At 40.7% G+C, this 17,503-nt stretch overlaps 1 non-coding gene across 1 annotated transcript; it reads right to left on the bottom strand.

Annotated features, from left to right (window-relative positions):
* Nucleotides 1-3,660: 3,660 nt before the first annotated feature.
* LOC122201483 lies at nucleotides 3,661-3,766 on the bottom strand. The gene has a single exon (XR_006194193.1). It is a non-coding gene; the product is annotated as a U6 spliceosomal RNA (small nuclear RNA).
* Nucleotides 3,767-17,503: the final 13,737 nt, after the last annotated feature.

Below are 17,503 nucleotides of genomic sequence, written 5' to 3'. Positions count from 1 at the left end.
CACCACTGTGCTAGTCCTCGGAGGTCAAAATGAGCAGGACACAGACAGCCCTGTGCTCAGGGAGTTCAGAGCTCAGGGTGATTTGTTTGAAGCCAAGTATCACAGAAGAGACAGCAGTAAAAGACATTGCATCTGTCATCAAGAAGTGTATAATTTAATTGTAAAGACAAGCCCAGCACACAGAAAATACACAAGAGTCTCTAAGTCAGGGATGACAAATATCTATTATGCATGCTGCCACCTCCCTGTCTACACCTATGTGAATAAGTGCTGGCACTCTGCCTTGAGCCAGGATGTGGCTCCAGCATCCTGCCCAAGAGAGCACTCCAGGCAGCCACTGCTGGGCTCACCATGGGTGCCATTCCACAGGAGTACAAACCATGGGACATCCCAGTTTACACATTTAGAGTAGAGACCAGCTGGAACTATAGTACCTAAGAAAGGCTTCATGAAAAAGAAATTTGAAAAGGGTCTTGAATATGAATAGACACTTCTCTAAAGAAGACATCCAGATGGCCAACAGGCACATGAAAAGATGCTCAATGTCACTCATCAGGGAAATACAAATCAAAAACCACACTGAGATATCACCTCACGCCAGTCAGGGTGGCTAAAATGAACAAATCAGGAGACTATAGAGGCTGGAGAGGATGTGGAGAAAGAGGAACCCTCTTGTACTGTTGGTGGGAATGCAAATGGGTGCAGCCACTCTGGAAAACAGTGTGGAGGTTCCTCAAAAAATTAAAAATAGATCTACCCTATGACCCAGCAATAGCACTGCTAGGAATTTACCTAAGGGATACAGGAGTGCTGATGCATAAGGACACTTGTACCCCAATGTTTATAGCAGCACTTTCAACAATAGCCAAATTGTGGAAAGAGTCTAAATGTCCATCAACTGATGAATGGATAAAGAAATTGTGGTTTATATATACAATGGAATACTACTTGGCAATGAGAAAGAATGAAATCATGCCATTTGCAGCATCGTGGATGGAACTGGAGAGTGTTATGCTAAGTGAAATAAGTCACACAGAGAAAGACACATACCATACGTTTTCACTCTTATGTGGATCCTGAGAAACTTAACAGAAGACCATGGGGGAGGGGAAGGGGAAAAAAAGTTAGAGAGGGAGGGAGGCAAACCATAAGAGACTCTTTTTTTTTTTTAACGTTTATTTATTTTTGAGACAGAGAGAGACAGAGCATGAACGGGGGAGGGGCAGAGAGAGGGAGACACAGAATCCGAAACAGGCTCCAGGCTCCGAGCCATCAGCCCAGAGCCTGACGCAGGGCTCGAACTCATGGACCGCGAGATCGTGACCTGAGCTGAAGTCGGACGCTTAACCGACTGAGCCACCCAGGCGCCCCTAAGAGACTCTTAAAAACTGAGAATAAACTGAGGGTTGATGGGGGATGGCAGAGAGGAGAAAATGGGTGATGGGCATTGAGGAGGGCACCTGTTGGGATGAGCACTGGGTGTTGTATGGAAACCAATTTGACAATAAATTTCATATTAAAAAAAAAAAAGAAAATAAAGGGGTCTTGAAGAACGTGTTGTACGGAAACCAATTTGACAATAAATTTCATATTAAAAAAAAAAAGAAGAAAAGAAAAGAAAGGGGTCTTGAAGAACAGGTCCCACCCCAGGTCGACTGAATTAGAAACTCTGAAAGTGGCCCCAGGATTCTCATTTTGACAAGCCTCCAGGTGGTTCTTACTGACGTGTGAGAACCACTGAACTATGCCCTGTTTCTTCTCCAGCTGCTTTCTCTCACGTGTCACTCAGGTGGATCCTTACAACTTCACCATGCAGTAAGTAGGCAAGCCAGAACATTTACCCTCTTTATACAGGTAAGAAGCAGTTCAAAGACATTACGGGACTTACCCAGGACCACACTGCTGATGTGCAGCAGAGCCTGGGCTTCAGCCAGATCTCCCCAGCTGCCCGAGCAGTGTTATTTCCATCAGCCCTAGGGTAAGAGCATAGTGATAGCATGATTCCCTCCAGCCCCCAGCCTCCTAATTTCCTCTCTCACCTTCCCAAGGAGTTGGCCAGCTTCCTGACAACAGGCTGTGAAGAAAAGCCCTATGGGGTGATGACAGCTGCCTGACAGAACGAAGGTGATAGGGCTTGGTGCAGGGGGTGGGGGGGGGGGGCACCATGCTCATACCTGCAAGGATCGAAAGTGAACTTCAAAGCCAGCACCACCCAGCCAGGCCCAGGCATCCAAAAGCTTCAATTCATCAGATGCCACAGTTCAGAGCTGGCTGCTAATGGCAAGAATGTGGAAACTCAGCCTCCAATGAACACCAGGAACAGAGCCATGAGAGTTGGTCCAGGATTCAGCTCTTTGTGCCAAACACTCTTAGGCAGAAATGATCAGGTTTAAAGAACTATCTCCAGTCCAAGGCCAAGCTGGCAGGTCAGCCTGGGGGAGTGGAAAGGGCATCATCTCTGAAGTCCCACATGCCTGGGTTTAAAATCAGTTCCACTGTTTACAAGGTGTGCAGAGAAGACCCCCTTACTTTCTCCAAGGCAATCTCTTCCTATGCAAAATGGGGATGCTAATACCCACAGTTTGTGTGAAGGAAGTGAAATAACATGCAAAAGTGCTGGCAGAGGTCTTGGTCATTTCCTTCCCTCATTCTTCCCTTTGGGAGTCTTCTTCCTCCATCTCCATGGATCCTGAGAAGGGGATGCCAAGCTGCTAATGAACCAGGCTAAAGGGGAACAACTCTGCCTAAAGCAGAAGACAACCTCTAAAAGTACCTTCTAGCATTAGATCATAAATCTGTCTTGTGTTGAAACTGTATTCATGGGCTGTTAGCTCTGTTAGGAGTGTATCTTACTGGCTTTATCCAGCATTCAGCACTCAGTATGCACAATAAAGAGCTGCTTTGTAACTTATGCAATATTGGACATGAAGAAATTAATCAGGACTTCTCCAGAATTCTCCAATCATCTGAAATGAATCTGTAATTCTCAGCAATTAGTAATTCTCTGGCAAACTACATCCATATGCCAAATCCAGCCACCTGCCTATTTTTATAAAGTTTTATTGGAACACAGCCATGCTCATTTATCCACATGTTATCTATGGTGGCTTTCACACTACAAAGGCAGGGTTGGAATGCAAGGACTGAAATATTTACCATCTGGCCATTTATGGAAAACTACCAACCCCTGCTCCAAAAGAAGCATAGATAAATTGAACTGTTGCAGTTCAAGCTCTCCAAGAAGTAGACTGTGAGAAAGAGTTCAGGGTTCAGGATGTTAAGTAGGGGATGCCTCTGGGATCCACACATCTGGAGCAGAGAGAAAGGTAGCAGAAGTGGGCACAGAGAGAAATCCAACTGCAATATGGGTCCAGCAGCCTCAGCTGACTCCAGAAGGAACACAGGAGCAAATAACCCTTCAGAGTTGGCCTGAATGGGCCCAAGTAGCTGCACTTTTACCCTCTGCCTTAATTGGTCATTGGAAGTGGGCTATCCCCAGGAATGATGTGCCTTTGGGTGAGGCAGCTGTCAAAGGGGCTGACTGCTCAAGGTTGTCTACTGACATCAATCCTAGAACCAAGGGTAACAAATCCTCCCCCCAAGGAAACCTTAGGGGCATATCTTCATGCCCAGCACAGCCACCCAAGCTTTTTTTTTTTTTTTAATATGGAACACTTCACAAATTTACATCTCATCCTTGTGCAAGGCCATGCTAATATTCTCTGTATTGTTCCAATGTTAGTAAATGTGCTGTTGAAGCGAGAACCACCCAAGTTTTTTTTAAGTTTTCCTCCCATTTACAATTGTACCAAAAACTGTAAGATACCCAGGAATAACCCTAACCAAAGAGGTAAAAGATATGTGTGTTTAAAACTATAGAAAAGTTATGAAAGAAACTGATGAGGACACAAAGAAATGGAAAAACATTCCATGCTCATGGATTGGAAGAACAAATATTGTTAAAACGTCGATACTACCCAAAAGCAATCTACAAATTCAAAGCAATCCATATCAAAATAACATCACCTGTCTTCACAGAGCTAGAATAAACCATTCTAAAATTTGTATGGAACCAGAAAAGACCCCAAATAGCCAAAGTAATGTTGAAAAGGAAAACCAAAGCTGGAGGCATCACAATTCCAGACTTTAAGCTGTATTACAAAGCTGTAATCATCAAGAGAGTGTGTGTGCACAAACACACACACACATAGATCAATGGAATAGAATAGAGAACCCAGAAATGGACCCACAAATGTATGGCCAGCTAATCTTCAACAAAGCAGGAAAGAACATCGAATGGAAAAAAAAAACCCATCTCTTCAGCAAATGGTGCTGGGAAAACTGGACAGCTACATGCAGAAGAATTAGGCTAGACCACTTTCTTACACCGTACACAAAAATAAATTTAAAATGGATGAAGAACCTGAATGTGAAGCAGGAAACCGTTAAAATCCAACAGGAAAAAAGAGACAGAAGTCTTTTTGACCTCAGCCACAGCAACTTCTTACTAGACATGTCTCTGCAGGCATGGGAAACAAAAGCAAAAATGAACTATTGCAACTTCATCAAGATGAAAAGCTTCTACACAGCAAACAATCAGCAAAACTAGAAGGCAACTGACAGAATGGAAGAGGATATTTGCAAATGACATATCAGAAAAAGAGTTAGTATCCAAAATCTATAAAGAACTTATCAAACTCAACACCCCAAAACAAACAATACAGTGAAGAACCATCTATGGATATGGGGGTGTCATCAGTGAGATACAAAGTCAAAGTGATCACAGGATTTCCAGAATAATAACTAAAATATCACCTTAAATTTGTCCCTAATAATGTTCTTGAAAAACTTTATGTCCAAAAGTTTTATTGGAAATCATAAATAGAGAAACAGTCTATAAATATATAAATGCCATTCTCGGGAGAAACAGTCTTTCTATTTCTATCAGAATAGCACCCAGAGTTGCTGACAGAATGGTAAGATCTAAGATAAATAACATATATAAGATATAAAATGTTTTATATAAAAGAGATACAATGAGAGATAAGGTACAAAATGTTACTACTTATTAGTGCAATAGCACAAGAACAAGAGATTTTGAGTCTACAAACCTAGGCTCAGTTCCCCACCTGCCAATCACTATGCACAAACCCCTTTACCCTTCTGACATGTTTGCTCATCTATAAGATTGGACTGTGATACTCTACCCACCTCACAGTGTTGTCACAGAATCAGAAGAAATGCTATATGTGAAACAGTGATGAAATCTGAAACGTGATCAAAAAATACTTTTTCCTCTGTCTTCTGTAACACCTCCTTCAATGCTATCTTGAAGTTCTATTCAAAGATTTAATTGATTTAGTTCTTCTTTTTGTCTGGTCTTACCAAGCATATCATCGATATTTTGTCATATGCATAATAGGTATTTACAAATATTTTTTTTATTTTTTCTTGATCTACCTACATACACATGCATAAATAAATATACATTCACACACACATATATATACATACAAATACCGGCCTCATATGATATTTCCTTCCCAAGACAAATATCCTAGAGAATAGATAGGCATTGATAGTCGAAACTTTTGACAAAGAATGTTGGAGAAAATATCCGTGAACATTCAAAGTCCCACCTCTTCACAGTCCTGGCCCCACTGACATCACATGAGGTGATGGGAGCCCACTGAATGGCCCAGAACACTGAGGTTTTGTCCCACGATTTCTACTGAGCTATAAATGGCCATGTATACTACAATAAGATCCAGGGATTACCTTCATTCTTTCTTGTGTCTCTGTTGGCACACCTGTTCTGTCAATGAGTCATTATCTTTTCTGCATTTCTTCTTTCTTTCTTTCTTTCTTTCAAACTACCTCTTCACTCCATGAATACACATAATAATGTATATCGTAATAATATATATCACTTGTTTCTTGGGCTGCATTAGCAAAGGGGAAAAGAGCACCATAGTAATAGGATAACTAGCATTACTCAGGTTCTGCCCACTTCTATTTAATCTGTCAAAAATCTCCATTTTTCATGAAAAGTTCCACACAACTGGTTATGAGAGTTCTTAGAAAGCACTTGTACAGTACCATATTTCCCAGCCCTCTCAATTTCTGTGGGGCACCTTCATTTTCTTTCTCTCCTGCTCTAGGTTTGTAAAACTCCATGAACGTGCCTTGGTCTGCCTGTAGATGTCCAGCAAAGTCCTTCTGGCCCGATGTCATCAATAGGAGGTGTATGTCAGTGACACTGAATTCCAACCTGAGGAGAATCCCTCTTCCAAACCTGTTACCAAAGCAGGACTGTCTGCTCCTCCTCAGTTTTTCAAGACTTTCTTCCCAGCCCTCTTTCCATTTCATTTCCTTCATTTTCTCTTTCATTTGCAGTCCCCTCTCCCCTCTCTCCTCTCCTTAGCACTCAGGGGCATGTCCTACAGTCGAAGGGACTGGCCCTGGACAGCTGTCTGAGTTTCAAACTCCATTCAATTCAAAGAAGAAACCTCTTCACAGACACCTGTGTCACTGTCAGTGGGCCAGGTGTGTTCACCTGGTCTCCAGCTTCCTGCACAGGAACCTGGGTCCCTGCTGCCACACATACTCACCCAATCAACAAACATTTGTTGAGCAACTACACCGGTGGGCCCAGTGTCAGACAGTGAGCATCTGAATCCCTGAGGGGGCATGTCTTTGCCTTAGAGGTCATGTCTTTATACTCTGAGGCCTCTTCCTTTACCTAGGCATTCAATCATTCAATGAGTATATTTGGCAGCTACTAGGAAGGAGACATTAAGCCCTCTGTGGTAAAAGATGAATAGAATACAGCAGCTGTTGCCTTCACAGGGCTCATAATCTAGAGCAGATATAGGAAGTTCACAAATAACCATAATACAAAGTAAAATACAGTAAGTGCTACAAGAGAGATACAAAGTATTTCTGGTATTCAGAAAAAGAAGAGTGTGTTTATTAAGCACTTTCTCTTGCCCAGGCATGATCTCTACATCCCAGAGAGAGGAGGGCAGAGAAGAGTGTGTTTATTGTTGTTGTTGTTGTGTATGTGTGTGTGTGTGTAAGGGTATTTATAATATCCATATTATAAATACATAATAGTGTATATATTTTTTCCATTTGAAATTTATTACCCCCCCCCCCAATTTTATAGGTGAGCATCTCCATCTCAAAATGACTCAGTAACTTGTTTGGAAAGGGATCTTTGTCAACGGGAACATCTGGAAAGGTTTTTTTTTTTTAATTTTTTAAATGTTTATTTTGAGAGAGAGAGAACATGAGTGAGGGAGGAGCAGAGAGAGAGAGGGAGACACAGAATCCAAACCAGGCTCCAGGCTCTGAGCTGTCAGCACAGAGCCCGACACAGGGTTTGAACCCATGAACCGTGAGATCATGACCTGAGCAGAAGTCAGACACTTAACTGACTGAGCCATCCAGGTGCCTCGGAAGCACCTGGAAAGTTTTAATGAAAGAAGTCTCATCTCAGCTGGTTATTAAAGGTTTGGTAGAGTTTTAATTCATATTTATGATTTTTGGTACAAAAGTAGTACATTTTCATCATGGAGATTTAAAAAATATAGAAAAGCACAAACATGCAAGTTGGGGGTGGGGAGAGGCCATAAATCCCACCACCTCAATGTAAAAGTACTAACAACCTTTTGGTGCATGTCCTTATAAACATTTTTCTACTAATCGTCGCTTCTAAAAGAACAATCTGGACTACACTGTTTAGTCCCTGCATTCTTATGACATTTCACTTGATCTTCACAATAGCCCTGCAAAGTGAGAAGTGTTACAATCCCATTTTTTAAGAATAGCTTGAAAGACAGGGACTTTAAGCTTGTCCAAGTCATGTGACATAGCCCAAAGGCACATCCCGAATGTCTTTCTCCAGAGTCCACTCTCAGCTTCCTCCAGCCATCTCCCAGCCCAGAGCTGCACCATAGAGATGGCTTGGCATGGAAGAGAAAGGAAGGAATCACTGGGAGGGATTTATCTTAATGCAGGACTTAGTGACTGCTTCCATATAGGGCATAAAGGAAGGGGAGGAATTTTTAAATGGCACTAATTTTTGCAGCCTGGGTAGCTGGAAGAAGGCTGATCACATAAATTATACCAATTTCATAACCTGCTCAATAATACATGTAACCTCTACTAGGCAGAAATATTTCCTCGATTCAGACTCACCCCTAACTCAGACAGAGCTCTAGGCACCATGTACCAGTGAGGTCTCATCAACTCTGTAATCCAGGTCCCTAAGGAGAATTGGCTCTGGCTGAAAATCTTGTGGGAGGCAGCATGTGGGCCAGAGCACCTCATTTGTGCATGCCCAGGCCTACCCACACTGTGTTTTCCCACGGTGGCTTCTCTGCAACCAACAGAGCATCTGGAACAGACTCCAAGCTAAAGTGCAATTAAGCAGAATGGTCCCCTCCCCGCTCCACATCAAGTGGACTTCAATTCTGTCCTAGCAGGAATGGGAACAACAAGTTTTTGCCAAAAGAAAAGAAGAAATCAAAACATAAGATGTACTTCTTCCTTGGGCTGCACGTTCCTGGCTTGACTTATATCACTTATGTAACAGTGATATAATTTTTTAGAACAGTACATAAAGTTTCAGAAAAGGCCAGAAATACCAGCCCAGGATTTGGTCCCCTAGAGTTCTGGAACCAAAAGAAAGGGAAGGAATATGGCTGCATGTGAGTCAGGAATGTTTCTTCTGATTCCAGCCTCCAGACCCGAGCCACACCCTACCCCACAGACAAGGAATGCAACATGGCAGACAACAGTGGAAGAGGGACAAAGAAGGAAGAGCGGGCACATTTCTTCTTGAGACCACTGAGATCCTTGAACCCTTTGCAGGTCTAGCTGACAGTTCATCTTTGATGGAGAAAACAGTGATTCACTGGACAAAGCGTTCTTGTTCAACTGTTGGCTGAATACACAGCATCCAACTCTACCATCCACATCCCCCAAGCCCAAGATAACTTGTTTTGTTTATTTTCTCTATCAGGTTTTCTAAACCTTGCCACTTTCCAGAAATTCACCCTCAGGAAGCTAATTTTTACATAATCGTTAGTTTCTATTTCTTTCTTTTTATTTCCTTCTTTCTTTCTCTTTCTTTCTTTCCTTTTTTCTTTTTAATCAAAGCTGCTCTCCATTTGGATGACATGTGATGACCCACATCAGTAGAAAACATTAGCTTTGCCCTCTTTGACTCTGAAAACTTGGCAACAGAGTCAAATTCTCTCCAGGTCTCTCTAGTGTGAAACTTCCTGTAATCCTTTTCCCTAACACATACCACAAATCACTCACACAGATGCTTTGGAGAGAAGGCCAGGCCCTTACAAATATCCTACTGAGAGCCTTATTCAACCCTGTTTCTTCCTCTAAATTTCTTCAGTATCTGATCCCTCTTTGCTCTTTCCTCTACATTTTATCACATGGTATCCAACCAGTGTGTCCTCTACTATGTATTGGAACAGATAATGCCTGATAAACACTGATAGATGGAGTCACTGAATGAAGAATCCCTTCCCATCTTTTCCTATTTCATTCTTTTTCTCTGTTTGTCTTTATCACTGACTCCAGAGTCTATGAGCTTCCAATAGAGACCTATACCTGTTCCCTGAGACTTAGCAACTTGCCACTTACCTGTCCCAGGGTCTATCACCTCTTTTATTTCTTAACAAGACAAACTTCATTGAACTCATACCAATGAAAGCTCATTTTCCTCTTATCATTCAATAGTGAATAATTACTGACTACTCACCCTGGTCCAGGCATCATTCTAACAAAACAGATGAAATCCCAAATCCAAAGGAGCTTCCATTCTAGTAGCAGGAGACCAATGATAAGCAAATCGATAAACCAATAAATAATATGTTCAGAAGAAAAATAAAGGAGAGTCAAGAAACAGCATAATGGAGGTTGGCTAGGTCTTTTCCAAGCCTCAGTAAAAATAGTCACTTGTCCTCATATTTATCAAATGTCTAAGCCTCTCACCCCTTTGGCAACAGGCACGGATGTACTGAGATAGCTGATCCACAACATCTGTTTCTGTCAACCAACCCTCAAATAGGAACAGTAATAATGTCCACTTTATAAGGATTGAACAAAGTAGGTAATCCTTGTAAAGTGCTTAATGTAGTGTCTGATACACAAAGCATACTAAATAGAGGGCAGCCAGAAAAAAAATGGGAAGGAGCAGAGCCACCTTTGGCAAAGACTATCTCATTTGTGCTAATTTTAGCTTATTCTCCATATTATTTGTGCTTTCTTCAGGCAGCCCATAGCTTTCTGAGCAATTGGCCCTTGAACTGAGAAGCTGCTTCAGATAAAGACCTTAGCTGAATGTGACATGATAAATAAATGGCACGGTTTAGAGGGGAATGCAGGCTGAACTTTACAGTAGCTGGTGTGTCTCATTTTTCTTCCTGGGGCTTCTCTTCACCCACGAGAACTGACTAGTCATCTGACATATGGGCAAACCTGGAAGTGAGAGAGCTAATACCCCATAGGGCAACTTTGATCAATGGGAACAGGAACCAATAGCTAAACTACCCTGCTTCTGGAATTAAGACAAAAGAGTCTGAAACTTATTCTATAGTTTCTTAGAGGCTTCCCCAGAAGGACGAAGCCTCAGTCACCCAAAGCAGTGACCAGCTCAATGATATCTGTCTTTCCCTCTTTCCCTGTTCAGTCTCATGGTCCCAACCCAACTCCTGTTCATTGAAATCACTTCCCAAAATAATTATCTTTACAAGGCCTTCATACCAGGAAGAACACAGACTAAGACAGTCATACTATCGATGCAGTGGTTTTTCCTTTCAGATTTTACTTCTAATATTATACATATTAGATATAAATTGTGTGATATGAAATTACCTATGATCTCTTCTCTTCATAGCTTCTTCAAGATAGGAAGTCTCCATTGTCAGATTAATGCACAGTTTATCTCCCAAGGATTTCTTAAATTGCTTTTTCAGTGTATTTTTGGCTCCAGCCTGGCCAAGCTGATCATTACTGTTTCATATATGTAAGAAAAATCCCATAATCACATCACTTGTTACAGAAATACTCTTTGGTGCAAAATGTTTACATTGCATCCACTATAGAAGACAAGATCTTAAGTTTTTTCAAGTTGGAAAACTTATTTGGAGGGTTGCTACTGTATTTTAGAGTGTAGACTATTCCTTAATTCTGGAAGCAACATTTTGATGAACCAAAGATGAATCTTGTATAATGCTAATGCCAAGGGATCTGATATATGTGTGTGTGTGTGTGTGTGTGTGTGTGTGTGTGTACACACACACACACATATCTGCAAATGCTTCAGACTGAGATATAAAAAATTCTGTCTATGCATATAAATTGAGTACATCTAGCAAAATTATTGACCCACAGCATTAGATTTTTTTTCTTAAATCTAGATTTAAGCTGTCTTATAAGTAAACTTTTATATTTGCCCTTGGGAAGACACAAAAAGACAACAGCCTAAAGAACCAACAGGATGGCAGGAAGTGACAAGCAGAAGTGGAGTGCTGTCCCAGAGCCAGAGACTATCAAATTGCCTGGCTGGGATGGGAGGGTTTGGGGAATAGCTTCCTTAAGTTTCCAAAAAAAATTGCTTGAGGAGAAAACCCTAATAAAATACTGAACTTATTGATGGCAATAGAATAGAGATTTAGATTCTTATTATTTTGGCATTAATACCTTCTAAATGTGTGAAGAGAGAAACATCTTGATTACCCATGATCCCCAGCACTCCTGCACCCTTTTTTTTTCTTAACGTTTATTTATTTTTGAGACAGAGAGAGACAGAGCATGAACGGGGGAGGGGCAGAGAGAGAGGGAGACACAGAATCGGAAGCAGGCTCCAGGCTCTGAGCCATCAGCCCAGGGCCCGACGCGGGGCTCGAACTCACAGACCGTGAGATCGTGACCTGAGCTGAAGTCGGACGCTTAACCGACTGAGCCACCCAGGCGCCCCTCCTGCACCCTTTTCTTTTACCTTCCTCATGAGGACAAGAGAAATCAAGGATCTAGTAACATAAAGCATGTTTTATCATGTCTTCAGATCTACAGGAACTTGGTAAATATTTATTGAGTGAATGGATGAAATAGACCAACCTCTATCAACAAATACAAAATTATCTGAATACTGAGCAAGAAGGCATAAAAAAGAGAAAGAAGGAGTTTTTTTTTTTTCAACTACTACTCCATTTCCTTTCTATATTTCTAAGTGGGCTCTGATAACTATTAGTTCCTTGGTATGTAAATAAATGGTAGGGTGTGAAGGGAGAACATAAGTGTTAAATATGTTTGGGAATACTGGTTAAATAAAGTAAAAAGGACTTTGTTATTGATAGGGTAGGAATTCTCAGCTTTTAAAACACTAATTATACTACAATAGTATATATTATGCTCTGTTTCTATATGTACTGTTCACCCTTGAACAACATGGGTTTAAATGGCATGGGTCCACTTACTCGCAGATTTTTTCAATACATACAGTACAGTACTATAAATATATTTTCTCTTCCTTGTGATTTTCTTGATAACTTTTTTCTTTTCTCTAGCCTACTTCATTATAAGAATACAGTATATAATATATATAACATATAAAATACATGTTAATCGAGGGGCGCCTGGGTGGTTCAGTTGGTTAAGTGTCCACCTCTTTTTCTTTTTAATATGAAATTTATTGTCAAATTGATTTCCATACAACACCCAGGGCTCATCCCAACAGGTGCCCTCCTCAATACCCATCACCCACCCTACCCTCCTTCCCACCCCTCATCAACCCTCAGTTTATTCTCAGTTTTCAAGAGTCTCTTATGGTTTGCCTCCCTCCCTCTCTAGCCCTTTTTTTTCCTTCCCCTCCCCCATGGTCCTATGTTAAGTTTCTAAGGACCCACACATAAGAGTTTAAACATATGGTATGTGTCTTTCTCTGTATGACTTATTTCCCTTAGCATAACACTCTCCAGTTCCATCCACGTTGCTACAAAAGGCCAGATGTCTTTCTTTCTCATTGCCATGTAGTATTTCATTGTGTATATAAACCACAATTTCTTTATCCATTCATCATTTGATGGACATTTAGGCTCTTCCCATGATTTGGCTATTGTTGAAAGTGCTGCTATAAACATGGGGGTACAATTGTCCTTATGCACCAGCACTCCTGTATCCCTTGGGTAAATTCCTAGCAGTGCTATTGCTGGGTCATAGGGTAGATCTATTTTTAATTTTTTGAGGAACCTCCATACTGTTTTCCAGAGTGGTTGCACCAGTTTGCATTCCCACCAACAGTGCAAGAGGGTTCCCGTTTCTCCACATCCTCTCCAGCCTCCATAATCTCCTGATTTGTTCATTTTAGCCACTCTGACTGGCATGAGGTAAGTGTCTACCTCTTGATTGGGCTCAGGTCATGATCTCATGACTGTGAGATTGAGCCCCACATCAAGCTCCACACTGGGCATGAAGACTGCTTAAGATTTTCTCTCTCTTTTCTACTGCTCATGCTCTCTCACTCTCTGTCTCAAAAATAAAATTAAATAGAAGAAAATATGTGTTAATCGACTCTTTATTTTATCAGTAAGGCTTCCAGTCAACAGTAGGGTATTGGTAGTTAAGTTTTTAGGGAGTCAAAAGTTATACTTAGATTTTTGACCACACAGGCCAGCACCTCTAACCCTGCATTGTTCAAGAGTTGACTAAATTTAATCATGACCTTATTTTGAAGAAGGATTTTGCAAGATAGTATTTCTTGTATATATGGTTCCTTGGAACACACTTTGGGAGATACTGTTTCAGTATCATTCTGATTTCTTTTTGTCTTTTGATTCATACTGCTTTTTCCTGGCTATCACATAGACCTCACACAGAGATCATTATGTACTCATTCTCTTTACAAAGCTTCTTATGTAAGTGTAAATCACTGAGTATTCCCAAATATCCTCCTTACTTCTGTACCCCAAATTTGAAGTTTAATTTCAGCCTAAATCTCCAAGAGGAAGGTCTTCTCAGACATCTTAATTACTTTCTAAGAGTCTTACCAAGCCCCTTAATTTTTAAACCATAACCTATGAAACAAGTTGTTGTCTACCATCCATGCATCAAAGAATGGCTAATAAGAACTTCTTATGCACAAAACACTTTATATGACACAGATGCTATCTTAAGGAGTGTGTAGTTTGATAACAACTTAACTTTAAACTGAAAGGCTTGGGAATGAAAGAACCCTGATTTTGTGGTCTTGGGTAAGTTACTTAACATTTCTATCAGTACCACACTTGTGAAATAGGGATATTTTTGTCATGTTGGTCAAATACCATGATGTATAAAAATATCTAGCAGAGTGTACATTCTTGCACTAGAAGTTGTAATAGCATTAATAGTAAGAAACTCTCTTAGCATCTACACAGCAGCCTTACCCAGAAACAGGCCTTGTCCTCAATTGTATCACTGAAACCTCCAGAAGCTGCCCAAATCACTGAACTATGAGCATACACTGAGGAAATGCCACCACCTGTACCACTATACACCCTCCACCTCCTTGCATTGTTTGCTAGCTGAGGCAATAGTGAACTAAAGAGGAAGTTGCCTTTGCCAAGACTGCCTGGTTGGTCTCTGCACTCCTCTAGCCTGGCCCAGGCTTTGTGGTCTGGCCTGGTTCTCACAGTTATTTTCAACAAATTTTCACAGTATTAGTAGGGCATTTTTTGTCATTATCTACTTTTGACAAACTAGTAATCTCAGGCTCTGAAAAAATAAATGCCTTGGCCAAGGTCGCCCTGTTAATAAGTGACAAAGCTAAAATGACTCTATTTCAGGAGGTCAATAGCACATGAATAACAAGAGAAAAGGTAGAAGGTTAAGGGGCTATTGCATTAATCCACGCAAAGGGTAGATAGGGCCATTGCTAGAATGGAATGGAGAAGAAAGGAAATAATGAAAAAGTTAAAGTTGACATTTTTGACACAGTGGAAAAGCCTGAGAATCTTACAGCATCTGTTAATTCCCAGCCTTTCTCCAAGTATCTTCTCTCTCGTCCCCAAAAGAAAAGCACATCCTGGCTAACAAATGTGTGCACAGAGACATCCATCTTTGATTGAGTCTTCCACTGCCAAGTAAAACATTAGTTACATTGATTTTCACGAAATCCCTGCCTTCAAAGAGTTAAAAATTGGAAGGGGAGGTGAGAGAGACCACAAAAAAGGACATAAAGCCAAAGGTTTTCTCACACACTATCTGGTTACCTGGATTCCAAGGTTAGTTCTGCCATTAAATAGTTATGTGACCCTGGATAAATCACAGAACTTCATTGGATCACACTGTCTTCACTCATCACTCATTCATTCATATATCCAATAAATATTTCTTGGTTGCTCACCAGGTGCCAATAGTAGGCACTAGGAATACAGATGTACCTGAACCCAAGGAAGTTAGAGGCAAATATCCAGACAATTCCAATTCTATAACAGATTCCTCTTCCTCACCCCCACGACAAGTCAGTCACCAACTGCAATCTATTTTACCTCCAGAGAATATCCTGAAAATATTCATGTCTCAGCCCCTCTTTACTAACATCCTGGTTGAAGCCACAGCTCATGAACTCAGGTTTGACTGACTCCATCACCCAAGCAGAAACCTTGTGAGTCAGCGGAGGGCTCAGCTGTGGTTAGCCACCCCTCCTCGGAGCCCTGCCGCCTGGAGGAATGAGACCAAGTCTCCTGGGCAACCGCACCTTGTTTGCAAAGGCAAGGAGGTCCAGAGCCTTAAGAAGGACATCTTTCAATGCTTGAACATGATATTTGCATTCCAAAGAAACCGCAGATTATTAAAAATCACATTATGCACATAATTGTTTCAAAGGAGAAGCCAGAGATTTAAGTATCACAATAACAAAGTTATGTTTCCTGTAGGAATTTTAATAATAAAAGTGTTTTTAATAGCTTTAAGTGTTTAGCCATAAAACCAGTACATCATTAAGTAAATCCAAGTCTTTGATGATTCTGGCTTTTCTTGCTCAAGAGGAATAGCTGTTCTTTTTTTCTATCATATCATAGTCTTTTATCATTTTTTTGTTCAGAAAACAAAACACAAACCTCTCAAACAAAGCATATCAGCTCCCCCCATACAAACCCAGTTCCCCAGCAGAAAAGAAAAACTTGCCTCAGTTTCCTGGTCTGTAAAGTGAGGACCATTAATAGGACCCTCTTCAAAGAGTTATAAACAGTGTTGCATCAGTTAATATTTGTAATGTGCTCAGAACAGTGTCCAGCACAGTGTATACTCTATACGTGGTGTTAAATTAAATTAATTACTAGATAGATAAATCATACTCTATCTAATTTTTGTTATGAAAATACTTGATGGAGAGAACTATATCAAAAGCAAAAAAAGTAAATAAAATGAAAAGGAAAGGGTAGGAAATGAATCTATCACAGCACAGCACATAAGCTGTATAAAAAGGTCAGAATGAGATTCCCTCTAGAGATAAAGTATATTAGACCAAATATGCATATTCCTGAATAAGTGTGTTGTGTGCATATGTACATATACCTACATACATCTACATGCATCCATATAGAGCTAACTGTCCTACTTAAAAACCAGAGTCTGAATCAGAGGCAAAAATGAGAAATTCATTAATTGTGCCCTACTTCTCTCTATAATAACACACAAGAGGTTACAAACCTCAAATTGGGTCCAGTCCCAGAATTTGGTCAGTAAATTGAAAACAATAAGAACATAAAATGACTGAGATTCTCCATCTGCAGAAATAAACCACTCAGGAGTTGGTTGTAAATGTGCTGTTGATGGGAGTAGGGCTTCTCCCCATTTTCCGTCAAGGAGAACAGGATGCCTCACAAATTTAATTAAGGATACCAGTCTCCCCCAAGTCCAATCAGAGTGACCCCAGGGTGCCTCCCCAGGAAAACACATTAGAATGTGGTTTATGGTAACCTATTCAGTTGAATTACAATGAATCTGAGGTAATGTTGTGTTGTCATAATAGAGGGTGGGGGTCCAAAGGAGTCAAGAAACTGAAAGCCAAGTGGTGAAATTCTGAGTGTCTTCACCACTGCCCAGGGCTGTTTCTAGATCATCAGTCCTATAGGATTGAAGCAACCCTCAAAGACAACCAGTTACCTGTGGACCAATTAAGATCTCCAAAGAAAATGGAAACTAACCCTCAGTGTCCTCAGTGGTTGGCCTATAAAGATAAGTGCCCTCTCTTGGCTCCCTAACCAGAACCTCACCTGCTGTAAATTTAAAAAATTAATTGGCAAAAGAGCCAATTCTGCAGACAGGCTTCCTGGGTTTGAATCCTAGGTCTACCCTTTAATGGTTGGAAGACATTTAGCATTTCTTTCTGACAACACTACCTAACTCATGAGCTGTTAGGAGAGATCAAAATAGAATAATCCAGAAAACATGTTTTCTATTTTGTGCCCAATAAATGCTAGCAATTTTTATT

Source organism: Panthera leo, chromosome D1, assembly GCF_018350215.1.
Source record: "Panthera leo isolate Ple1 chromosome D1, P.leo_Ple1_pat1.1, whole genome shotgun sequence".
NCBI classification, from domain to species: domain Eukaryota; kingdom Metazoa; phylum Chordata; class Mammalia; order Carnivora; family Felidae; genus Panthera; species Panthera leo.
Note: the sequence above shows the minus strand (reverse complement) of the source record. Positions and strands in the feature narration are given on the sequence as shown.